General features: G+C 52.9%; 1 protein-coding gene across 1 annotated transcript in view; it reads right to left on the bottom strand.

The window, feature by feature from the left end:
- LOC140396438 (protein kinase C-binding protein NELL2-like) overlaps nt 1–26,116 on the bottom strand; it is a 369,190-nt gene that overhangs the window by 318,882 nt on the left and 24,192 nt on the right. The window lies entirely within an intron of this gene.

Genomic DNA, 26,116 nt, shown 5'->3' with positions numbered 1-26,116 from the left:
GGTGGACTGGATGAGTGGGCGGGCCTTGTCTGCATTTGAGGGTGCGGCTCTGGAGGTTGCACTGGAAGTCCAGGCCCAACAGGAGTGCAGCACAGAGATTAGGAAGGACATAGAGGCGGAGGTTACTGAATTCTATGCCCTGGACCGTGAGGGTGACTGTACAAAAGCCTCGGATCGGGGTGCAGTGGGATCCGGAGGCTAGGGAGATCCTGTGATTGGCAGGGTGGACCGCGAGGGAGCAGCGCCTTACCGTATCTGGGTGAACGAAGCTTTCGGTGCTCCCGGAGTCCAGCATGCATGAGGTCGCGTGGCCGTTGATTTTAACCATCGTCGACGCGGTGGCCAGGTTGTGTGGGCGAGATTGGTTCAGCGTCATCGAAGCGAGCTGCGGGTAGCCATCGGATGCTTCGGGTGGCGAGCATGTGTGGTTCCGATGTCGGGATGTCCGGGGACCCTGTGGGGAACAAGATGGCGGCGCCCATGGTGCGCACACTGCGGAGTCTGGACAAGATGGCGGCACCCATTGGTCGCACATGGACCCGGGAGGAGAAGATGGCGGCTCCCATTGTGCGTCTGGCGTGTGGGAGGGGGCAATAGCGGGCTCGATCGCAGCGACTGCGCGGGCCTGGCACACAGCCGCGAAGTGGCCCTTTTTACTGCAGGCTTTAAAAATCTGCGGTGCAGGCCGGGCAGTGTTGGCGGGGGTGCTTCTGCTGACCGCAGAAGTAGCAGCGGGGACCCCCGGGGTGCTCGGATTGGCGTGCGGCGCAGGCATATTGCGAAGGCAGGGCCCCGGCTGAGGAGGTCGTCATCGGGGTCCAGGAGGGGTAGGAAGGGTGGACAGCACGGCGGGAGAGGTACGATTGTACGTTACGGGATGCGACCGTCGTGGAGAGCGCCAAGGTTTGCGTCTCCGCCAATTCGAGCGTGGCCCCTTCCAGCAATCGTTCACGGATGCGGTCCGACGCAATCCCCGTCACAAAGGCATCGCGCATGAGGAGATTTGCGTGTTCGGCGGCCGTGACGGCCTGACAGTCACAGTCCCAGACGAGTGGAATTAGGGCCTGCCAGAAGTCCTCGATGGACTCACCAGGTAGTTGCGAGCGGGTGGCAAGTACATGCCTGGCGAAGAGCGTGTTCGCATTCTGCGCGTAGTGTTCTTTGAGGAATTCCATTGCTTTTGTGTAAGTCGTGGCATCTTGGATCAACGGGAACACGCCGGGGCTCAGTCTGGAGTACAGGATGTTTATCTTCTGAGCCTCCGTTGGCGCGGGGTAAGCCTCGAAACATGCTAGCCAGTGAGTAAAGTCTTTCCTGGCGTCGGGCGAGTGCGGATCCAGCTGCAGATGCCACGCATCTGACTGTATTAAATTGATGCACGATCAATTGCACAAAGACTAAAGTTGGGTACAACTGTGGCTTTATTACAGTTAGATGCGTGGCCTCCTGCTGCAGCTGGTGAAATGGCAGGGCACTGGAGGTCATGCATATTTATACAGTTCTCCGTGGGCGGAGCCAGCGAGCAATCGGCGAACCTGTAGTGCAGGTCCTACCTTACATCTCCTATTACAGTGGTTCACCACAACCGCCACTTCATAGGTAGTCGCCTTTTCGAGCGTGGCGGAAATTCTGTGACTCACTCGGGCGTGGAGTAGGCGCAGTTTGCGTGGCCCCAGGATGGGAGTCTCTGAGGAGTCAAGGTAGGCCTCGAAACATCAGAGCCAGTAGTTAACATTTTCTTTTGCCTCCGGTGTCCGTGCTTCCAGATTGAGCTTCTCTGGTTTTAGGCCAGCGTCCATCCTGATGCAGTTTAGCTTATTAAATTGTTGTACCCTCAATAACAACGCTTAGAGAGTAAACAGTAAAGAAGGCTTTAATAAGTTAAGAACTAGCCTGGTGCCGAGACGGGTGCTAACTGGGTGCCGCCCACAAGGCGGCCCCTTATATACGACTCCCAGGTGGGCGGAGCCAGAGGCGGAGACCCCCAGGGTTCAAAGCCCGGTCTTAAAGGGGACATCACCTTACATGATGATAAGGGTACAGTAATACAGTAACCGTTCATCACATTAACACAGGTTTATTTCTAATCCAGGAATCTCTCCACTCCCCAAAGGTTCCTCCTCATCGACCTGCGCACAGGTCGAAGTTTATATACTGAGAGATTCCCCTTGTAAAGGGGGAAGTTCTGCCCTGTTCATCGGGGAAGTTCATATTGCAAGGTGGACACGGGGAAACGGATGGTGCACACTCCGTGACCTTTGAGGGAGTCATAACCGAATGTCCAAGATACTTTATCACAATCCTGCACTTGCTTCCCAAAGATATCACGGAGTGGGAGATCTAAAACAGATGTCTTCAAAATCCAGACCGGGGTCAAGCAAGGCTGTATGATAAACCCCATACCATTCAAAATCTACCGGATCACCTCATTAAGGATCAACAGCCCTCTGGTACAAGTATTGAAAAATGCCTGGATGTAAAACGCTTTAACCTCAATCACATCCATGCCAAAACGTTACTGACCATAGACATACATGATCCAGTTTATGGATCACCGCAGTGTCATCATCCAATTTGTACAATGGGCGAGATTCTCCGACCCCCTGCCAGGTCGGAGAATCGCCGGGGGCTGGCGTGAATCCCGCCCCCGCCGGTTGCCGAAGTCTCCGGCACCGGATATTCGGCGGGGGTGGGAATCGCGCCGCGCCGGTTGGCGGGCCCCCCCGCGCGATTCTCCGGCCCGGATGGGCCGAAGTCCCGCCGCTAAAATGCCTGTCCCGCCGGCGTAAATTAAACCACCTACCTTACCGGCGGGACAGGGCGGCGTGGGCGGGCTCCAGGGTCCTGGGGGGGGGGCGCGGGGCGATCTGGCCCCGGGGGATGCCCCCACGGCGGCCTGGCCCGCGAACGGGGCCCACCGATCCGCGGGCGGGCCTGTGCCGTGGGGGCACTCTTGCCCTTCCGCCTCCACCATGTCGGAGGCGGAAGAGACTCCCTCCACTGCGCATGCACGGGAATGCCGTCAGCGGCCGCTGACGCTCCCGCGCATGCGCCGCCCGGAGATGTCATTTCCGCGCCAGCTGGCGGGGCACCAAAGGCCTTTTCCGCCAGCTGGCGGGGCGGAAATTCGTCCGGCGCCGACCTAGCCCCTTAAGGTTGGGGCTCGGCCCCCAAAGATGCGGAGCATTCCGCAACTTTGGGGTGACGCGATGCCCGTCTGATTTGCGCCGTTTTGGGCGCCAGTCGGCGGACATCGTGCCGTTTCTGGAGAATTTCGCCCAATATTTGCAAGTCACTCTCAACCTCTTCCATTCTACATACAAGAAACTCGGCCTGTCCTTGAATAGTGTATGATGAGCTCGCCCTCTGGCCATCAATTGGGCAATTTGGGGAAAATCAAACCAGAGGACTATTTTCCATACAGCACAGGCTTCTGATATCGGGGTTCTGAAGACCATGTGGAAAACCCTTCCCAAGATTTCACAAGTAAATACCATTCTCACGAGGTGCTAATTCACCAGCTTAAAGACAGTACAACATAGGACTTCAGGGAGGTCAATTGTGCACTTTCAGAAGCAGAGAAATAGCACAAAGAAGTGATAGACAGAAACAAATGGATCAGAAAGAAAACATGGCCGGGATTCTCCGGTTGCCAACCCCGAAATCGAGTTCGGCGATTGGCCGGAGAATCCCAAGTTGCGCCGAAATCGGGGGGCAGCACCGCTTTTGTGATGCACATGTGCCGCGGGATAGGGCATCGGACGGCTCGTTCAGCTTTCCGGGACGGTACAAGATCTCATAGTTGAAGGTGGAGAGCTCGATCCTCCACCTTAAGACCTTGTCATTTTTAATTTTGCCCCGCTGTGCATTATCGAACATGAAAGCTACCGACCGTTGGTCAGTGAGGAGAGTGAATCTCCTGCCGGCCAGGTAATGCCTCCAATGTCGCACAGCTTCCACTATGGCTTGGGCTTCCTTTTCCACTGAGGAGTGGCAGATTTCTGAGGCGTGGAGGGTTCGGGAGAAAAAGGCCACGGGTCTGCCCGCTTGGTTAAGGGTGGCCGCTAGAGCTACATCGGAGGCGTCGCTCTCGACCTGGAAGGGGAGGGACTCGTCGATGGCGCGCATCGTGGCCTTTGCGATATCCACTTTGATGCGGCTGAAGGCCTGGCAAGCCTCTGTCGACAGAGGGAAGGTCGTGGTCTGTATTAGGGGGCGGGCCTTGTCTGCGTACTGGGGGACCCACTGGGCGTAATATGAAAAGAACCCCAGGCAGCGTTTTAGGGCTTTTGAGCAGTGAGGGAGGGGAAATTCCATGAGGGGGCGCATACGTTCAGGGTCGGGGCCTATTATCCCATTGCGCACTACATATCCCAAGATGGCTAGCCGGTTTGTGCTAAAAACGCACTTGTCCTCGTTGTATGTGAGGTTCAAGGCTTTAGCGGTCTGGAGGAATTTTTGGAGATTGGCGTCGTGGTCCTGCTGATCGTGGCCGCAGATGGTTACGTTGTCGAGATACGGGAACGTGGCCTGCAACCCGTGTTGATCAACCATTCGGTCCATCTCCCGTTGGAAGACCGAGACCCCGTTTGTGACGCCAAATGGGACCCTTAGGAAGTGGTATAATCGCCCGTCTGCCTCGAAGGCTGTGTACTTGCGGTCACTTGGGCGGATGGGGAGCTGATGGTAGGCGGTCTTGAGGTCCACGGTGGAGAAGACCTTATATTGGGCAATCCGATTGACCATGTCGGATATGCGGGGGAGAGGGTACGCATCTAGCTGTGTGTACCAGTTGATGGTCTGGCTATAGTCTATGACCATCCTTTGCTTCTCCCCTGTCTTTACTACTACCACCTGCGCTCTCCAGGGACTATTGCTGGCCTGGATTATGCCTTCCTTCAGTAGCCGCTGGACTTCGGACCGAATAAATGTCCCGTCCTGGGCGTTGTACCGTCTGCTCCTAGTGGTGACGGGTTTGCAATCCGGGGTGAGGTTTGCAAACAAGGATGGGGGCTCAACCTTGAGGGTTGCGAGGCCGCAGATAGTGAGTGGGGGTATTGGGCCGCCGAATTGGAAAGTTAGGCTCTGCAGATTGCACTGGAAGTCTAATCCCAGTAATGTGGGCGCGCAGAGTTGGGGAAGGACGTAGAGCCTGTAGTTTTTAAACTCCCTCCCTTGCACCGTTAGGGTCACTATGCAGAAGCCTTTGATCTGTACGGAGTGGGATCCTGCAGCTAGGGAAATCTTTTGCGCACTGGGACGGATGGTCAAAAAACAGCGTCTTACCGTGTCGGGGTGGATGAAGCTTTCTGTGCTCCCGGAGTCGGCCAGGCATGGTGTCTCGTGTCCGTTGATCAGCACCGTTGTTGTCGTCGTCTGGAGCGTCCGGGGCCGTGCTTGGTCCAGCGTCATTGAGGCCAGACGTGGTCGTAGTGCTTCAGCGCCTTCCTCGAACCCCGTGGAGCCGTCGATGCTGGGGTCCATTGTTGCCGTCCAAGATGGCGGCGGGGGTGAACAAAATGACCGCCCCCATGCATCGCACATGGCTGGGGGGTCACAAGATGGCGGCAGGGGTGGACAAAATGGCCACCCCCATGCGTCGCGCAGGGCTGGGGGGTCCCAAGATGGCGGCGCCCTCCTCCCCTCGTGGTGGCCGGGACCCAAAATGGCGGCGCCTGCGGGTCGCACATGGGGCGCTGGGGGGTTTGGGGAGCGTTTGGAACGGGCAGGACTCCTTCTTCTCCGGGGACAGCGGTGACCCCCCGGGACCGGCACACAGCCACGAAATGGCCCTTTTTCCCGCAGCTCTTGCAAATCGCTGCGCGGGCCGGGCAGCGCTGCCGGGGGTGTTTCGCCTGGCCGCAGAAATAGCAGCGGGCTCCCCCGGGACGACTTGGCGTCTGAACCGCGCAAGCCTGTGGGGGGGGAGGGGGTTTGTCGCGACGGGGGTCCACGGAGCCCAAGGGGCTGCCGCGCGGTCGGGGCCGTCCGCGCGGGCGTTTTGCGCGGCCACATCTCGGGAAGCTGCAAGGGCCCGTGCCTCTGAGAGTCCTAGCGACTCTTTTTCTAAAAGTCTTTGGCGGATTTGGGAGAGTTCATACCAGCCACAAACGCATCGCGAATTAACATGTCCGTGTGTTCAATCGCGTTTACCGACGGGCAGCTGCAGGCCCGTCCCAAAATTAGCAGCGCGGCGTTGAATTCGTCTAGCGATTCTCCGGGACTTTGCCGTCTCGTTGCGAGTTGGTAGCGTGTGTAGATCTGGTTCACTGGGCGAACATAGATGCTCTTTAGTGCTGCGAACGCCGTCTGGAAATCCTCTGCGTCTTCTATGAGAGGGTAAATTTCCGGGCTTACCCTCGAGTGCAGGACCTGTAGTTTCTGGTCTTCTGTGACCCGGCCGGGGGCCGTTCGGAGGTAGGCTTCGAAACAGGTCTGCCAGTGTTTAAAAACTGCTGCTGAGTTCACTGCGTGGGGGCTCATCCTCAGGCATTCCGGGACGATCCTGAGCTCCATAGTCCTTTAAGCATGCTTAATAAATTGTAGCGCACAAAGACTCCCGAGAGACGAATAGAGGTGAAGACGATGAGGCTTTATTAAGCGTGACTCGTTCCCCGCAGTTCAGCAACAGACTGGAGCTGCGGGGAGAATTCCTGGTTCTTATACTCCGCCTTCAGGGCGGAGCTAGAGATCAACAGCCAACCAGGACCCAGGATCTGTCAGCCAATGACATCACGGCTTCACAGTCCCACATGACCCCTAATGCATACTACCACACCGTGAACCCGGCGTAGCGGTTGCGGACTGAGTCCAGCGCCGCCACAGTCAGGAGGGAGCCGGTCCGCGGGTAGGGGGGGCATTGGTGGGGATGGTGAGGGGGGTTACTGGGGGAAAGTATGTGGCATGCCAGGTCCACGCTCGGCTGGCGCCATGTTGCACGGCGCGGTCACTGTAGGCCGCCGCCGTGCACATGCGCGGTCACGGACCTGCCAATTCTCAGGCCGTGTCCGTAAGTAAAGCCGGGGACTTTACGCTGCGTGCCTGCTAGCTCCCCACCAGACGGAGGATCGGTGCAGCCTCTCTCCAAACCTCACTAGCAAGTATAGGGCTTTCCCATCTCGCCCTCACACCGCGTAGCAGAGGAATCCGACGAGAGAACATGGCCTATGGGTCCGAAAAAGACCCCTTGCCAGGCTGAGCCAGGGACAGAATCTTCTTCATCAAGGAAGAAGGTGATGCCAAAGGAAAGAAAGGAAAAACCTTACAGGAAGTCGCGAACATGACAATATACCAGTCTTTTTTCATAATCCATCATCATTTCTCTAATGTGGTTTTCACTTCCCCTCTGATATTTCTGTATTCCTCTTGGTTCTCAACTGTATTTTCTATCTGACACCTGTCTTAAGTACACTTTTACTTCTTTATCTTAATTTTGATCTCCCTTTTCATTCAGGGAGCTCTGGATTTGTTTGCCCTACCTTTCCCTTTTAAGGCAATATACCGTAACTGTATCCGGACCATTAAGCCTTCTATAAAATGGTTCAGGGGTGGAATGAGTGTTGGGAAAACCGGCCAGCAGAACAAAGCTCTTGTCTGCCCACCTCCAGTCCAGTACCCCATCAGCCTTCGACAATCCTGCCCCTTGTAATAGACTGATAATTGGCTGATGCAGAAACTAGATGACTTGAAACGAATGCCCATCCCATAGCTGTGAATAAACAAACAAGATCCTTTTGCCTTGTGACATTAACCCTTTTGTCATTTAATTCTCTTGCCCACCACCCTATTACAGATCTTCCCTTATCCTCTGTTGGCTCTGTATTTGCTTAAAACCTGGTATATCTCTAGCTCCTATAGTTCTGATGAAAGATCATCAACATGAAGCATTGGGCTGGATTTAATGCTCCATAACTGATAGGTTTGAAGATCAACAGGGTGGCTCGTTAAATCCAGCGGGTAGGTTGCCCGCTGTCTTTCCACCTGCCCCTGACCCCATCACAATTAATACAGTGGCGGGGGTTGGCTCACCCATCAGTGGACCGACTGAGGCAATGAACAATGCCCACTTAAGGGCCGAATCCCACTGGGATTTAGCCGATGGTGGGAGAGGCCCATGCCAACCAGCCAGCCTGGCAGGTTTGCATACACAGGCAGCTGGAGGACAGGGGGGCATCTCTCCTTACCTGGCCTCCCTCGGCCCACCATCACTCACTGAGACCCCCCAAACATATCCACAAATCCAATTTGCCTCTGGCCTGAAATGCACAGAGCTGCCAGCCTCTGATTGGCTCTCAGAGGTGGGAATTCCTGATCCAGAGGGGCAGAGACTAGCCTCCAGCTCATTAACAGCACTCAACTGGAAACTTGCCAATTATTTAACCGGGGCAGCGGTGGTGGAGGGAGGGGTGAAATCCAGCACATTGTGTAATTCAGCCCATTCATTCTGCTTCTCTCTCTCCACAGATGTTGCCTAAACTATTGAGTATTTCCAGTAATTTTTACCTGCACGTTCATCAGCAGGAAATGCTGGGGAAACTCTATTTCCTTTAAAAATAAGTTAGACAGTTACACGGGCAGGGTGGGTATAGAGAGATATGTGCCAAATAGGGGCAAGTGGGGCTAGCTTAGTGATAGAAACTCGGTGGCATGGACAAGCTGCGCCGAAGGGCCTGTTTCCATACTGTAGACATCTATGACTCTATGACTCTAAAAATTAGTTACGGGTTGTTTTCATGCCAAATCTGAAAGCTTGAAGTTGTTCTGAAATTGTTCGCGTCCAGCTCCTTGTCATGCCTCCAGAGGCAAATCACTCATTTCCAAGGAACTGATTTTGGGTCAACCACCTTGTTGGGAGAAGATGGTGAAGGCCAATGACAGAGGGGGTCGCGGTGATCACCAGAGAGCAACTTCTTTTGCATTCCTGGTCTCCTTAGCTCCACATCAGGTCTGGGATTCTCCAATCCCGCGGCCAGGTTCTGACGCCAACCACTCCGGCGTCAACGGTCCCCGATATTGAGGAATGCTCCTTTTTCTAGGGGGCTAGGTCGGTGCTGGATTGCTCCCCGCAGCTCCAGCTGGCACGGAACAGCCGGCGCAGGTTCGCACATACGCGGTACGGCCGATGTGATTCCGCGCCCCCCCGAAACCAGGACAGCCCCCCCAGACACACCTTCCAGGTCCCGCCATGTGGCACCTGAGTAACCCACGCTGGCGGGACTCGGATGAATTCGGCGGCCACTTGGCCCGTCGGCCCATGGAGAATCGCCGTGGGGGGGGGGCGCTTTTAACGGCCCCCGACCGGCGGGGCGGCAATCCCACAGGCGCCCGAGAACCGACACCGGAGTATAGGTAAGGCGGCGGCGGAACGCAAGGGATTCTCCGACCCGGCGCGGGGTCGGCGAATCTCGGCCCAGATGTCAGGAATATATTTTTATTTTCCTGTTTGGTGCTTTGGCCAGCTGACTGATTAAGGAAAACTTTAGTTGCTGGGATAACAAATGAAAGCAGGAGGGTCCTCTAACCACAGTAAGGACACTAACTGAATAAAACCTGAGCTGAGCAGGTCCTCCTCACGCTCCATTTGGGGTAACCCAAATTGACAAAGGGACTCTCACACGTCTCATTAATATTGTCACGATGATCGAGGAAAACCCCGAATTACGTACGGAAATAATGAACTTTACATCAGACCTGTAGTTTTAAAAATGGTCATACAAACCAAGGATGGCTGAGAATGTAAATTCATTCACTGACTGAATTGCAGGTGGGTGATACTAAGAGAGAGACAATGGAATCACACCCAGGCAAGGATACATCAAAAGCACGAAAGCCATACAGAAACTCAGTACCATCTCCTGTGGTGATAAAGGGAGCTGATTATCACCTCAGCAGGAATGATATCGTGTAAGCAATGTCCCAGACCTGGGGCGGGATTCTCCGCAATCGGTGCGATGTCCGCCGGCCGGCGCCAAAAACGGCACTAATCAGTCCGGCATCGCACCGCCCCAAAGGTGCGGAAGCCTCCGCATCTTGAGCGGCCGAGCCCTCACCTTGAGGGGCTAGGCCCGAGCCGGACTGATTTCCGCCCCGCCAGCTGGTGGGAAAGGCCTTTGGTGCCCCGCCAGCTGGCGCGAAACTGACTTTGCGGGGCGGCGCAAGCACGGGAGCGTCAGCGGCCGCTCACGGCATTTCCACGCATGCGCAGTGGAGGGGGTCTCTTCCGCCTCCGCCATGGTGGAGATCATGGCGAAGGCGGAAGGAAAAGAGTGCCCCCACGGCACAGGCCCGCCCGCGGATCGGTGGGCCCCGATCGCGGGCCAGGCCACCGTGGGAGCACCCCCCGGGGGCCAGATCGCCCCGCGCCCCCCCCCCCGGAGCCCGCCTGCGCCGCCGTGTCCCGCCGTCCCAAAGGTGGTTCAATCCACGCCGGCTGGCGTGGGTTGACAGCGGCGGGACTTCGGCCCATCGCGGGCCGGAGAATCACAGGGGGGGCCCGCCAACCGGCGCGGCGCGATTCCCACTCCCGCCGAATATCCAGTGCAGGAGAATTCGGCAACCGGCGGGGGCGGGATTCACGCCAGCCCCCGGCGATTCCCGCCCCAGTTTGTGGATTTCCACCTTCCAGGGATATACAAAGATTGGGATAAAAGCCAGCTGCAAAACCTGGTCAATGTCGACTAGTGCTGGGTGTTTCAGCTTGTGAAACAGGAGGAAAGATCTCAGCTAAACCACAGACCACCACAATCTCACCTGCTGAAGTCAGCGCTACTGGAATCATCAACGTTCCACGTTGCTCCTCATGGACAAGTCAAAGACTGCTTTGTATACATTGTTGTAAACTTACTTTTGGACACAATTCTAATTTCTAATCTGTGTGCACGTATATGCATGTGTTTCATCATTTTCTCACATTTAGTAGCTAATCCACTCACTCAACCTGAGAATGTCAGCCCCTTATGAAACATAAATATATTGGGCTGGGAAAAGGTATCCACAAGGGAAGGAATTCTTTTTAAATTAATCTTTTACAATTAATCCGAGGGGGTTGAATAAAGAAAGGGAGCCAGTTCATCGCTCCTCACCTGGGGCATAAAACTGGGATATATCCCATCCGGATCGAATTGGGGAACCTTGCCTGGGGACCTGTTATAACAATGAGTACAAAGGACTGTTATAGGTGGCTACCAGAGAATTGTATAAAATCATTTGAGTATATATGAGCTGGACACATTTCAACCATTCCTGGGAGTCACCTGTCATCAGGGGTGGGGGTGGGGGGGGGGGGGGGGGGGGGGGGGGGGCCGAGATACAGGAAAGTAGAGTCAAGATCACAACCGGATCAGCCATTATCTTATTGAATGGTGGAGGAGGCACAAAGGGCCGAATGGCTTACTCCTAAGTCCCATGTTCCTTTGCTCCTATGGGTCATGGAAATTCATCCATGAAATTGGTATTGGTTACCCAAGTTTTTCACCCAGAAATGGACACAAGAGGTGTGTGTCATCCTGGAGAATTGTACGCTAGACATCATGGAGAGACTAAGGGCAGGATTCTCTGATCCTGAGGCTAAGTATTGACGCCGTCGTAAACACTGTCGCGTTTCACGAAAGCGTGAACATGCCCCCAGGCGCAGCGATTCCACTACAGGGGGCCAGCACGGCACTGAAGCGACCCACGCCATCACCGGCATCAAATGGGCGCCGCGGGTCTGCGCATGCGCAGTGCAACCGGCTCCATTGCGCGCACGCGCGGTGGCTCCCTTCTCCGCACCGGCCCCGACGCAACATAGCGTAGGGCTACAGGGGCCGGCGCGGAGCAAAAGAGGCCCCTAGCCTGAGAGGCCAGCCCGCCGATCGGTAGGCCCTGATCGTGGGGCAGGCCACAGCAGAGGCCACCCGCCCCCCCCCCCACCACCGCCCCCCCCCCCCCCCCCCCCCCGGGGTCGGAACCCTCCCCCCCAGGCCGCCCTCGGATGGATGCACGCCGAGGTCCTGCCAGGTAAGACCACACGTGGACGGCGCCGGCGGGACTCAGATTTTTTATGCGGCCACTCGGCCCATCCCGGGTGGAGAATCGGCAGGGAGGGCCGCGTAGAGCGGCCCCCGACCAGCGCCGCACCGACCGCGCCGGTGCCAATGGCCAGGGTCGGGGCGGCATCGCATGATGTGCGCCCGGCCCGCCAATTCTCCAGCCCGGCGTGGCTGAGAGTATCTTGCCCCCAATGTTTGTATCTTGGAGAAACAGATATTTCAATATAAACAGGATAATTTTGTAGTCTCATAAGAGGAATGTATGTCTTCTGCTTTTAGTGTCTTGAATGTTGCACTCAAAAGTGTTCAAGGAAATATAAAGTGACAATAATGATGTCAGTGTCATAATATACACCAGTATATCATGGTGCAGACACACACACACACTGATGGACATGCAGTGGGACCAATCAGCATACACAACACCGCAGCCAATCACCAGTGAGAGCTCATTTCCCTGCACTATAAAGACAGGGGACAGGAGAGTTCCCGCTCATTCTAGTAGCAGCCAGCTCGGAGCACAGAGCTCACAGCCTGCAACACAGACATTCACCATGTGCTGAGTGCATCACCTGGTTAGGACTAGGCACGGGTCAACAGGTAAAGCTGGTATTGCATTTACCCACAGTTCAAGTATGTTAATATAGTTAACCTTATAATAAAATAGAGTTGCACCACTTCCAGTGTTGGTGACCTGTTTGTGATCCAGAACACCCAACACATCAGTCAGCATGACTGATTAAGATATAACTTTACTGGTTAGAGTAATAGATAAAAGTGGAGGTATAGTATAACAGTAATGGTTAATAAAGCCTGTTCATCAAAGAATTCAAGCAAATTTAGTTAAAAAAAATAGATGCTTTTGAAAAACATCTACAACTGTAAATATTTTTACCAGAGATTCAGGAACATATACCTCACGACTGTGTGGGCGGGAATTTCCGACCCCCTGCCGGATCGGAGAATCACCGGACGACGGTGCATGCTGGCCTTGGCCCTCCTGTAAATCTCCGGCCAAGATGAGCCAAAATCCTGCCGACATGACCACAGGTCACGCCGGCGTAAATCAAAGTAGGTTTTTAACGGCGTCAGTCGTGCTGGCTGACGCTGGCGAATGAGGAGGTAGGGGTCGGCGTGGGGGGGGAGGGGTGGGGTGCAACCACAGAAGAGACGGCACGGCGGTGGCTGGGAGAGGCGGGGTTGCGGCTGTCGGTGGCGGATGTCCCCCAGGGCCGGGGGTGCGTGGCGGTGTCAGGGTGGGTGCGAGGGGGGGGCGGTGCCGGGGAGGTGGGAACAGGGGATGGGACCGGTGAGTGCCAAGGTGGTGGGGACCGGGGAGGGGACCGTTGGGTGCCAAGGTGGTGGGGACCGGGGAGGGGACCGCGGGTGCCGGGGGGTGGGGACCGGGGAGGGGACCGCGGGTGCTGGGTGGTGGGGACCGGGGAGGGGACCAGGGGTGCCGGGGAGGTGAGGACGAGCGATGCCGGGGTGGAGGGTGGTGGGGTGGGACCGTGGTGCCAGGGAGGTGGGAACCGGGGGTGCCGGGGAGGTGGGAACCGAGGGTGCCAGGGAGGTGGGGACCGGGGGACCCGGGGAGGTGGGGACCGGGGAGGGGACCAGGGGTGCCGGGGAGGTGGGGACGGGCGGTGCCGGGGTGGAGGGTGGTGGGGTGGGACGGGGTGCCGGGGAGGTGGGAACCGGGGATGCCAGGGAGGTGGGGACCGGGGAGGGGACCAGGGGTGCCGGGGAGGTGGGGACCGGGGGTGCTGGGGAGGTGGGGACCGGGGAGGAGACCGGGGGTGCCGGGGAGGTAGGGACCGGGGGTGCCGGGGAGGTGGGGACCGGGGGGTGCCGGGGAGGTGGGGACGAGGGGACGGGGGTGCCGGGGGGGATAATGGTGAGGTGGGGACCGGGGGAGTGGCCTGGCTAGGTGCCAGCAGGCAGCAGTGACGACCATGCCGGCCATGGCACCAGGTTGCGGAGGCCCAGCACCTCCTCCTCCCGCGGGGTGCCCGATGGTCCCCGGGGCTCTCCACGGGTCAGGATGCGAACGGATCCAGCACCCGAGTCACCCCCAGCACCTGGCACTGCCAGGCCTGGAGGCCTGCCCAGGTATCAACAAGGGTCTAGAAGTTTGCAGCCATGGGGGGGATGAGGGAGGGGGGGGGGGGAAGGGGGATGGGGAGAAGGGGGTTTGGGAAGGGGGTAATGGGAGGGTGGATCAGAGGAGGGGGTGGAGGGGCGCAGGCAGTGGGGGTCCCATTTTGTGGTGCGCCCCCGATCTCTGCATCCGCGACCGCCTACAAAGTCCAGGGCCCTCTCTTCATCAACAGTGAGGGGGCGCAATTCATGTGGGCGCCCTCCAGTCCTGCCATGCTCCCGGTTATAGTTAACAGTAACTTTGAAAAAAAATTTTAATTAAAAAAAAAAATTTAATTTTAATTTTAATTAATTGACGCAATGTCAGTTAGAGGGGTGCAGTGCTCTGACTGTGAGATGTGGCAGGTCCGGGAGGCTTCCAGCGTCCCAGATGGCTTCATCTGCAGAAAGTGCACCCAACTGGAGCTCCTCACAGACCGCATGGTTCAGTTGGAGCAGCAATTGGATGCACTTAGGAGCATGCAGGTGGCGGAAAGCGTCATAGATCACAGTTATGTAAATGTGGTCACACCCAAGGTGCAGGCAGAGAAATGGGTGACCACCAGAAAGGGCAGGCAGTCAGTGCAGGAATCCCCTGTGGTTGTCCCCCTCTCGAACAGGTATACCCCTTTGGATACTGTTGGGGGGGATAGCCTATCAGGGGAAAACAGCAGCAGCCAGAGCAGTGGCACCACGGCTGGCTCTGATGTTCAGAAGGGAGGGTCAAAGCGCAAAAGAGCAATAGTAATAGGGGACTCTATAGTCAGGGGCACAGATAGGCGCTTCTGTGGACGTGAAAGAGACTCCAGGATGGTATGTTGCCTCCCTAGTGCCAGGGTCCAGGATGTCTCCGAACGGGTAGAGGTCATCCTGAAGGGGGAGGGCAAACAGGCAGAGGTCGTTGTACATATTGGTACTAACGACATAGGCAGGAAGGGGCATGAGGTCCTGCAGCAGGAGTTCAGGGAGCTAGGCAGAAAGTTAAAAGACAGGACCTCGAGGGTTGTAATCTCGGGATTACTCCCTGTGCCACGTGCCAGTGAGGCTAGAAATAGGAAGATAGAGCAGCTAAACACGTGGCTAAACAGCTGGTGTAGGAGGGAGGGTTTCCATTATCTGGACCACTGGGAGCTCTTCCGGGGCAGGTGTGACCTGTATAAGAAGGACGGGTTGCATCTAAACCGGAGAGGCATAAATATCCTGGCCGCGAGGTTTGCTAGTGTCACACGGGAGGGTTTAAACTAGTATGGCAGGGGAGTGGGCACGGGAGCAATAGGTCAGAAGGTGAGAGCATTGAGGGAGAACTAGGGAATAGGGACAGTGTGGCTCTGAGGCAGAGCAGACAAGGAGAAGTTGCTGAACACAGCGGGTCTGGTGGCCTGAAGTGCATATGTTTTAATGCAAGAAGTATTACGGGTAAGGCAGATGAACTTAGAGCTTGGATTAGTACTTGGAACTATGATGTTGTTGCCATTACAGACACCTGGTTGAGGGAAGGGCAGGATTGGCAGCTAAACGTTCCAGGATTTAGATGTTTCAGGCGGGATAGAGGGGGATGTAAAAGGGGAGGCGGAGTTGCGCTACTGGTTCGGAAGAATATCACAGCTGTACTGCGGGAGGACACCTCAGAGGGCAGTGAGGCTATATGGGTAGAGATCAGGAATAAGAAGGGTGCAGTCACAATGTTGGGGGTTTACAACAGGCCTCCCAACAGCCGGCGGGAGATAGAGGAGCAGATAGGTAGACAGATTTTGGAAAAGAGTAAAAACAACAGGGTTGTGGTGATGGGAGACTTCAACTTCCCCAATATTGACTGGGACTCACTTAGTGCCAGGGGCTTAGACGGGGCGGAGTTTGTAAGGAGCATCCAGGCGGGCTTCTTAAAACAATATGTAGACAGTCCAACTAGGGAAGGGGCGGTACTGGACCTGGTATTGGGGAATGAGCCCGGCCAGGTGGTAGATGTTTCAGTAGGGGAACATTTCGGTAACAGTGACCACAATTCAGTAAGTTTTAAAGTACTGGTGGACAAGGATAAGAGTGGTCCTAGGATGAATGTGCTAAATTGGGGGAAGGCTAATTATAACAATATTAGGCGGGAACTGAAGAACATAGATTGGGGGGCGGATGTTTGAGGGCAAATCAACATCTGACATGTGGGAGGCTTTCAAGTGGCAGTTGAAAGGAATTCAGGACCGGCATGTTCCTGTGAGGAAGAAGGATAAATACGGCAATTTTGGGAACCTTGGATGACGAGAGATATTGTAGGCCTCGTCAAAAAGAAAAAGGAGGCATTTGTCAGGGCTAAAAGGCTGGGAACAGACGAAGCCTGCGTGGAATATAAGGAAAGTAGGAAGGAACTTAAGCAAGGAGTCAGGAGGGCTAGAAGGGGTCACGAAAAGTCATTGGCAAATAGGGTTAAGGAAAATCCCAAGGCTTTTTACACGTACATAAAAAGCAAGAGGGTAGCCAGGGAAAGGGTTGGCCCACTGAAGGATAGGCAAGGGAATCTATGTGTGGAGACAGAGGAAATGGGCGAGGTACTAAATGAATACTTTGCATCAGTATTCACCAAAGAGAAGAAATTGGTAGATGTTGAGTCTGGAGAAGGGTGTGTAGATAGCCTGGGTCACATTGAGATCCAAAAAGACGAGGTGTTGGGTGTCTTAAAAAATATTGAGGTAGATAAGTCCCCAGGGCCTGATGGGATCTACCCCAGAATACTGAAGGAGGCTGGAGAGGAAATTGCTGAGGCCTTGACAGAAATCTTTGGATCCTCGCTGTCTTCAGGGGATGTCCCGGAGGACTGGAGAATAGCCAATGTTGTTCCTCTGTTTAAGAAGGGTAGCAAGGATAATCCCGGGAACTACAGGCCGGTGAGCCTTACTTCAGTGGTAGGGAAATTACTGGAGAGAATTCTTCGAGACAGGATCTACTCCCATTTGGAAGCAAATGGACGTATTAGTGAGAGGCAGCACGGTTTTGTGAAGGGAAGGTCGTGTCTCACTAACTTGATAGAGTTTTTCGAGGAGGTCATTAAGATGATTGATGCAGGTAGGGCAGTGGATGTTGTCTATATGGACTTCAGTAAGGCCTTTGACAAGGTCCCTCATGGTAGACTAGTGCAAAAGGTGAAGTCACACGGGATCAGGGGTGAGCTGGCAAGGTGGATACAGAACTGGCTAGGCCATAGAAGGCAGAGAGTAGCAATGGAAGGATGCTTTTCTAATTGGAGGGCTGTGACCAGTGGTGTTCCACAGGGATCAGTGCTGGGACCTTTGCTCTTTGTAGTATATATAAATGATTTGGAGGAAAATGTAACTGGTCTGATTAGTAAGGTTGCAGACGACACAAAGGTTGGTGGAATTGCGGATAGCGATGAGGACTGTCGGAGGATACAGCAGGATTTAGATTGTTTGGAGACTTGGGCGGAGAGATGGCAGATGGAGTTTAATCCGGACAAATGTGAGGTAATGCATTTTGGAAGGTCTAATGCAGGTAGGGAATATACAGTGAATGGTAGAACCCTCAAGAGTATTGAAAGTCAAAGAGATCTAGGAGTACAGGTCCACAGGTCATTGAAAGGGGCAACACAGGTGGAGAAGGTAGTCAAGAAGGCATACGGCATGCTTGCCTTCATTGGCCGGGGCATTGAGTATAAGAATTGGCAAGTCATGTTGCAGCTGTATAGAACCTTAGTTAGGCCACACTTGGAGTATAGTGTTCAATTCTGGTCGCAACACTACCAGAAGGATGTGGAGGCTTTAGAGAGGGTGCAGAAGAGATTTACCAGAATGTTGCCTGGTATGGAGGGCATTAGCTATGAGGAGCGGTTGAATAAACTCGGTTTGTTCTCACTGGAACGAAGGAGGTTGAGGGGAGACCTGATAGAGGTATACAAAATTATGAGGGGCATAGACAGAGTGGATAGTCAGAGGCTTTTCCCCAGGGTAGAGGGGTCAATTACTAGGGGGCATAGGTTTAAGGTGAGAGGGGCAAGGTTTAGAGTACATGTACAAGGCAAGTTTTTTACGCAGAGGGTAGTGGGTGCCTGGAACTCGCTACCGGAGGAGGTGGTGGAAGCAGGGACGATAGTGACATTTAAGGGGCATCTTGACAAATACATGAATAGGATGGGAATAGAGGGATACGGACCCAGGAAGTGTAGAAGATTGTAGTTTAGTCGGGCAGCATGGTCGGCACGGGCTTGGAGGGCCGAAGGGTCTGTTCCTGTGCTGTACATTTCTTTGTTCTTTGTTCTTTTGTTATGGGCACGCTCCTCGGGAAGGGGGGGGGGGTCAGAGGGGAGGCAGAGATAAAGGTCAACAGTGTTAGATATACTTGCATACCAGCGGTTGTGTGTATGTTGGCAGAGGTTCACAGCCCATCCTGCCAATGCAGCTTGCATGGGTGGGTGCAGTCATGTAGGTCTCAGCTAGGGCTGTTCCGCCCCATCCTGGGGGGGAGGGGGGGGGGGGCTGCCACATATATGGGGGGTTGGTGGGGTTGGTGCAATGGGCACAGCGGGGGGTACTCACCCTGGCTGCCCTGACTAGGTTATTGACCTCCTTGTGGCACTGGCTGCCTATGCTGGCTGTTACGGCCACAGCGCTGACGGCCTTTGCCACCTCCCTCCACAGGCGCCTGCTGATATTTGGTGCGACCCTGCGGCCGTGGCCGGGATACAGGGCCTCCCTCCTCTGCTGCACTGCATCCAGAACCTCGGTGCGGCCATCTTCCAAAGTTGCTGGGGGGTCTCTCCGCCGGTGGGCGTCTTCTGAGGAGCTTGGCATGACGCCGCTGCTAGACCCTTCCAGCATGGAGAATTCCAGAACTTCCGGTCGGCCCGACGCCGGAGTGGCTCGCATCACTTTTGACGCCGGCCTCAGGTCATTGCCGCGATCACGGAGAATCCCGGCCCTTATCTGTGATCTTTTAATGCAGGCAAAATATGTTGTATGAGGGAGCATGGTTTTCAACAGTTCTTTGAGGTAGAGGCCGGTATTCTCCATTGCGAGTCCTCCCAGCTACCGCTGCTGGCGAGGAAAGAGAATTTGGCGCTCAACCGAATCTGCAGTGGGACCAGAGAATCTCGCTGCTGTTAATGGATGGAGAATCCCTCCAGCGGAACTGAAAGTGAAAATGAAATGAAAATGAAATGAAAATGAAAATCGCTTATTGTCACAAGTAGGCTTCAAATGAAGTTACTGTGAAAAGCCCCTAGTCGCCACATTCCGGCGCCTGTTCGGGGAGGCTGGTACGGGAATTGAACCGTGCTGCTGGCCTGCCTTGGTCTGCTTTAAAAGCCAGTGATTTAGCCCAGTGTGCTAAACCAGTCGCTCTCTGCATGAAATTTAGTGCGCTTCCCCTAGGCGAGTTAGGCAGGGGGGCATTTAATCGGGTGGAAGAGTGCTGGGTGGGGACCCTGCCACCTTCTTGCCAATTAATACCCACTTAATTGTCATGTCCCAGCATCGCTGGTATTTAACCCTGTCCTGTTTGCTAGCAGGTTCCTGGCCAGGAGCAGGGTCAGGGATATCCTCGTACAAAGGCACTCAATGCCTGATCAAGGGACTGAACGTAAGGAAGGCGGTGGTGGGGGTGGGCACAGCGAGCGATGCTCTTCCCATGCAACCAAATTAACTCCCTCCCGCAATCTCCACCCAAACTCCATCTCACTCTCCTTCATCTGTTGCCTGGGTGACTTGGTGATTCTAAGCCTCTCCTTGGATGCATTGACAACACTGCCAACGCTTCTGCTGGTGCTGCCTGCAATGGACAGCTGCCAGCCTCTGACTGGCAAGCAGCTCTCAGAGGTGGGAATTCTGCCCCCGGATCCATGATCCCAGGAAAAGCCCTCCACTAACCACTTAAGTGCCGGCAATTAATACTGACAGTCCTTTCCCAGGGGAGGTGACACGCACAATGGTCAACCCTCCATCTGTATTAAATATCGTCCTCTGTATTTACTTAGGTCAATCACCGACACTAGATTGACTAAAGTCTGCTTCATTTAGTGCGCCAACAGATGTCTTGTACTAACTCAAAACAATATGAACCAGAGGAAAAATGGTTGACTAACAGCTGAATGTTAACAAGATCAATTCTTCCTCTGTTATGTTTTAACAGCTGCAATATTTTACAAAACAATACTCATGTTTAATAAAAGCTTTTACAGAATTACAGAATTGTCACAGCATAGAAGGAGCCCATCATGTCTGCACTAGTTCTCCGAATTAGCAACTCACTTTGTGCCATTCTCCAGCCTTCTCGCCATAACCCTGCACATTCTTCCTTTGCAGATGACAGTCCAATTCCCTTCTGAATGCTTCTGATTGAACCTGCCTCCACCAAATCCTCAAGTAGCGAATTCCAGACCTTAACCACTCGCTGTGTGGAAAATGTTTCTCTCATACCGCTTTTGCTCCGTTTGCTCTCACGATCTACAAGTGCTCGTGAGTTCCCATTTCTTGTTTTATTTTTGAGGAAGCTAATTTCGAGCAATCTGATTTTATTAAGTGAATTTGTACCGTATAATTATGGTCTTTTTATTGCAATACAATATGGTCATGCCTGAACATTTATCACAATTGTAAATTCCTTTCAGTGTCATTTGAATTGAGGTAAACAATGAAATGAAATGAAACGAAAATCGCTTATTGTCACAGGTAGGCTTCAAATGAAGTTACTGTGAAAAGCCCCTAGTCGCCACATTCCGGCGCCTGTTCGGGGAGGCTGGTACAGGAATTGTACCCGCGCTGCTGGCCTTGGTCTGCTTTACAAGCCAGCTATTTAGCCCACTGTGCTAAACCAGCCCTATTTTCAGTCATATTCTCTGTTAAAATAGGAATTTCACAAAGGCACAAAACGCAATTGTAACCTAATATCACGCCATTTAATTGCAAGGCTTCTGAATTTATTTTCCTGAAGATATTTAAACATTAAGGCATGTTAAAAATGCTTAGCTGATTCAAACGTTGTACAATCGTAAACTGCAGGGTGTCACATCAGCTGATTTACATCAATGTACACTGAATCCTACTCTGTCAAAGAATGTATATAAGTATTACAATGGCTTGAGACATTTTGTTATCAACATATAAAATTGTACAATTATGACTCACGTTTTGAGAAACATTTCACTTCAAAGAAAAATAAATTAGGATTTAAAAACATGCTGCGAAATCCCGAAGATTTATTTATGTAAGCTATTCGGGCAGCACGATGGCACAGTGGGTTAGCCCTGCTGCCTCTCGGCGCCGAGGTCCCAAGTTCGATCCCGGCTCTGGGTCACTGTCCATGTGGAGTTTGCACATTCTCCCTGTGTTTGCGTGGGTTTCGCCCCCACAACCCAAAGATGTGCAGGGTAGGTGGATTGGCCACGCTAAATTGCCTCTTAATTGGAAAAAATGAATTGGGTACTCTAAATTTATTTTTAAAATTATGTCTGCTATAAATTCTTTCACACATGCTAATAGAATTCATAGAAATAACCTAACAGACAACATTCTTATTAAATACTTTATGTTACAGTGTTTTGGATGAATCTGGAGTGACTGACCTACTTTATTAATATTAGTGGACGCATATAGAACTGTGAGAAAGCTCAGTAGCCCTGCAAAATTCCAATCCTGAGCTTGTCAATATTCATAACCTGTAATATATCGCGCTCATAGCCTGGTTATGTCATTTCACATCACCGCGTCCCCTGCACCACCACCACCCCCCGCCAACAGCTGCTATGATTTTGCTGAGCCTTTGTCGCACGCCCAGGGAGCTTCTTGTGTGTAGTTAAAAGCAAACAGCAAGCAGAGAGTGAGCTGCCGCAGCTCAGTGCTTGTCAGCTGTGGATCTGCTGGTCGCTGAAACCTTTCTATCAAAACTCTGCAGGAAGCTGGAGTTCATTATCGACTAATGTTCCCAGAGACACAATATTAAAAGCTGAAAGAATAGGAACTAGTCAAAAAGTTGCTTCTCGAACTTCGTGCAGGAAAACGGTGTGTCAAAAAAATTGAACAACATAAAACACAGTCTGACGTAAGTAATAGACGAGTCGGTGTGTAAAGCGGAAAGCTGTGCTGGTCCATAAAAGATACAAAGTACTGAACATTGTGAGTTACAGGAAATACGTGGGTATCAAAGCATTTTTTTAAATGTTGTTTCATGTGCATGGGAAAGGTTTATATAGTAAAATTTCTTTGATTTACATTGTTAATATGGTGATACATGCTTTGTTCCAAAAGAACAGCAATGAATAGCCATAAAAGCAGACTATTAAAACACTAATCTGATTGGCAGTCTGGTGTTATGGCTGGCTGCTGTACACTTTGCAATTAAGCATACGGATGTTTCAATTCTACACTCTTAATCATTACACCATTGGCTGACGAGACTCTGAAATTCCCCTCTTAAACCTTTCAATCTCTATCGCTCATCCTTCCCACCTTTTGGTCATAGAATCATAGAATGTCTACAGTGCAGAAGGAGGCCATTCCACCCATCAAGTCTGCACTGACCCTCTGAAAGAGCACCCTACCTAGGTCCACGCCCCGACCCTATCCCCATAACCCAGTAACCCCATCCAATCTTTTGGACACTAAGGAGCAATTTAGAACGGCCAATCCACCTAACCTGCACATGGGGAGAAAGTGAAACTCCACACAGACAGTCACCCAAGGCCAGAATTGAACTGGGGTCCCTGGTGTTGTGAGGCAGCAGTGCTAACTACTGTGCCAACCTGTTAACTTCTTATGTGGCTCTGTGCCAAGTTTTGTTTGATAATGCTCCTGTGAAGCTCCTTGGGACAGTTTACTCTGTTAAAGGTGCTATTTAAATGCAAGTTACAGCTGTTGAAAAGCTTTGTTTTATTTAGCTCGCTGATATCAAAATGGAACTCACCATTCGGATTGAGGATTCGGATTGAGCTAGGGTGTCAGAGAATCATTCTTTCATATAAATATCCAATTAAGCTATTCGCTATAACTGTTGATTACAGAATAAAGAAACAAGCATGCAGAGAGAGATTGACCGAAAGGCAAATTCAGGCAGGGAGATACCAAAAAACAAATCAAAAACAAAATAAAAAGACCCACCTTCAAAATGTTCTAACTATGTGATATGCTAATGATACATGGCATACACCTTCGTAGGAATTAATGCAACGTCTCATAATCCTGCTCTCTCTCTGGTCGACCTGACCACAAGGAAATCAAATTAAGATGTGTTTTTTAATAAAGTTAACGTTTTCCTTATGTCAGCAGACACTGTAAATACTCTGTTTTAGCATAACGAGACCAGGAATATAATAATAATAATAAAAATAATAATAACACAATAATAATAATAATATACGATGGCAGCGAGTGAAAGAACAATATGCAAATGCCTCTGCCATTACTGGAAAGCTTCAACCAGATCACAGGCCTCAATCAATTACAAGCATGGCCAAATTGGCACCAAAGATTCTGCGATATCACACTGCATCTGGTCTCATTGTGAAATTGAGCAATGAGCATTGTTACATGCGAAGGGTGGTTGTGCGGACAATATTCTAGTCAGGCAGGGGATGAATGAAGGAAAAGCTGCATGCAATGAAGTAATAAGAAAATGTGGGGTGGAATTCTCCGTAGCCCGACGCCAAAATCGGGGTCGGAGGTTGGGCAGAGAATGGCTTCTGACGCCAGATTCGGGCAGGCGCCGGTTTGACGCCGGTTCGCAATGCTCTGCCCCTTCCAGGTCGGTATCACCGTGACGCGCTCCACACACAGTGTCCTGCCACAGAGACCAAGGGTAATATTTTCAAGAGGGCCATAACGGGATTTGTGCCGGTGAGATTTCCAAGTGCAATGTTCCTGAGCCCTCCTCGATGACACGATCAGGTTCACCCCCTTTAGCTCAATGTTTCTCAAACTTTTTTTCCGGGGACCCATTTTTACCAACCGGCCAACCTTCGGGACCCAACCCGGCCAACCTTCGCGACCTACGCCGTTGGTGTGTCATCGGCCGGCCTGTGATGCCCCGCTCCCAATGGGCCTGGTTCCCGACAGCGTGGGCTACGTGTGGTCTCAGTGGTCGGGAACCAGCTGCGAACAGCCACACGCATCCGGGATCCGTGCCACTAGCTTGGATGCTTCTGCTAGGGCTGGGGGAATGGTGGGAGGTGGACAGGGGGTGGGCTGTGGGGTCAGGATGGGAGAGTTAGGATTTCAGCACAGCCTGCATCATGTTTTCCGGCGCTCCCAAGGCAGGCCATCAGCCCTGCGCATGCGTGGCCCGGGATGTGCCGATTCTCCAGCCGTTTTCCACATGATCTGCGGGTGGTTCACCAGAATCGGTGAGGGGTTCGCGCCGATTTTCCCATCGTGAACCACCTGCGGATTCTCCATTGACTCCAGCACTTAGCCGTTGGAACGGAGAATTCCACTCGTGGTATCTGCTTCAATCTGCAAAAGAATACAATTGTCGAGCGGGCTATATTTAACAAGTACACTCAGTAAAAGGGGAAAGTATTAAACATTCATCAACAATCTTTATAGTTGTTATGTGAATATGGCAACTTGAAATATGAACTAATCAGGGACAGAATTGTTGTTTAAGTCTTGGATGAAGTAAATCTTGGATAGCCATTTGAAGTCAAGAGGTAATTTAACCTCAAAAAAGGTATTTAACTGAGCAAACAGACTGAGGTCAAGGCGAAGAATTGATTCGTGATTCAGGGTGTCAGGGAGAGCCATATCCCAAAAACAATTGACTCAGTGAGTAAATTAATTTTAAAAGCAGAGAGGTAACCGTAGAAAAGGAGAGGCAGGAAGAACATCTATGAGCCACCCCCAGCTAACTGTAAGTGGTGTGGCGGGAAAAACCTAAGCACAAAAATTGTCCTGCCACAGAGACCAAGGGTAAGATTTTCAGGAGGGCCATAACGGGATTTGAGCCAGTGAGATTTCCGAGTGCAATGTTCCTGAGCCCTCCTCGATGACACGATCAGGTTCACGCCCTTTAGCTCAGTGTTTTTCAAACTTTTTTTCCCATTTTTACCAACTGGCCAACCTTCGCAACCGAACCCGGCCGACCTTCGCGACCTACGCCAGCCGACCTTCGCGACCAACGCCGGCCGACCTTCGCGGCCCAAGCCGGCCGACCTTCACAACCCACGCCGGCCGACCTTCGTGGCCCACGCCGGCCGACCTTCACGACCCACGCCGGCCGACCTTCGCGACCAACGCCAGCCGACCTTCGCGGCCCACGCCGGCCGACCTTCGCGACCAACGCCAGCCGACCTTCGCGGCCCACGCCGGCCGACCTTCACGACCCACGCCGGCCGACCTTCGCGACCAACGCCAGCCGACCTTCGCGGCCCACGCCAGCCGACCTTCACGACCCACGCCGGCTGACTTGTACGACCCACCATTTTCTCTGATATTCAGGCACGCATGCGCAGTGCAGCCAAAGTTTTTTTATATGGTCGCAGCATATTTGAAGGCCGCTTGCAGCCGGTATAGTTAAAAGCCGGCTGTTGCGCGTGGATTTGCGTGATCAGGAGCGTCGCGACAGACGCCTCCGCATCTTTCCCGACGGCCACCCGCAACCCACCCGCGGGTCGTGCCCCCCGAATTTGACAATGCCTGCTTTAGCCGTTATTAAGCTCACTATGGACAAGTGATTGAACAGGCACCACATCCACAGTCCTTACCTCATCCTAATAGATAATATTACTGTGAGAACAGATGTACACGAGTTGCCATAGAGAAGCAAACATCTAGAAGATAAAATCAGACATCTACAAGATATAACCAGAGATGCTTCATTCACCTACTGATTCAGATGACTTGCCCGACTGATGAACCTGATTCATCCATTAATCCTCCTTCGGCCCAGCGGAGTCTGAGAGGTCACCTACAGGACTCAAATCCATAATCTCCTCCAAAAGATCAGAGGACCCATTTGGA

Source organism: Scyliorhinus torazame, chromosome 19 (assembly GCF_047496885.1).
Source record: "Scyliorhinus torazame isolate Kashiwa2021f chromosome 19, sScyTor2.1, whole genome shotgun sequence".
Taxonomy (NCBI): Eukaryota; Metazoa; Chordata; class Chondrichthyes; order Carcharhiniformes; family Scyliorhinidae; genus Scyliorhinus; species Scyliorhinus torazame.
This window is presented reverse-complemented; position numbering and strand designations above follow the sequence as displayed.